Source organism: Alligator sinensis, unplaced genomic scaffold (genome assembly GCF_000455745.1).
Source record: "Alligator sinensis unplaced genomic scaffold, ASM45574v1 scaffold203_2, whole genome shotgun sequence".
NCBI lineage: Eukaryota > Metazoa > Chordata > Crocodylia > Alligatoridae > Alligator > Alligator sinensis.
The window spans coordinates 237,514-238,135 of record NW_005843264.1 but is presented as its reverse complement, the minus strand read 5'-3'; positions in this window follow the sequence as shown (position 1 = coordinate 238,135).

Sequence of the window (622 nt, the reverse complement as noted above, 5' to 3'; positions counted from 1 at the left end):
ACGGGCAGCAGGAAGGCTGCAAACAGCTGCCCCAGGCTCCGCAGCCCCGGCATCAGCTCTATGCTGGTGGCAACTGCACGGGCACCTCAGAGCAAAGAGCGGGTTTATCACTACTGTCCACTCTGAGGTGCGTGTGCAGTCACCGCCAGCATGGATCTAATCCCAGGGCTGCGGAGCCTGGTGCAGCTGTTTGCAGCCTGCCCGCTGCCTGCTGCAGCTGCCCAGAGCCCAGGCTGGCTACAAACAGCTGCGCCGTGCTCCCAAGCCCAGCATCACCTCTGTGCCAGCAGCAACTGCATGCACGCCTCAGAGCAGAGAGCTGGGATAAGGTCTGAGGCAGTGCAACCCTCCCCCACTGTCTGCTCTGAGGCACATGTGCAGTTGCTGGTATGAAGCGGATGCTGGGGCTGTGGAGCCTGATGCAGCTGTTTGCAGCCTGCCCACTGTCTGCTGCAGCTGCCCAGAGCCCAGGTTGGCTACAGGTGCAGGCCAGCAGCAGCATCGGGCTTTTCCGAGCTGTGCTGCCTCAGGGCCCCCCACACCGTCCACTCCGAGGCGTGCATGCAGCCAGCAGAGCTCTGAGCAGCTCTTTGCAGCCTCCTGGCTGCAGCCGCCAGCCCCG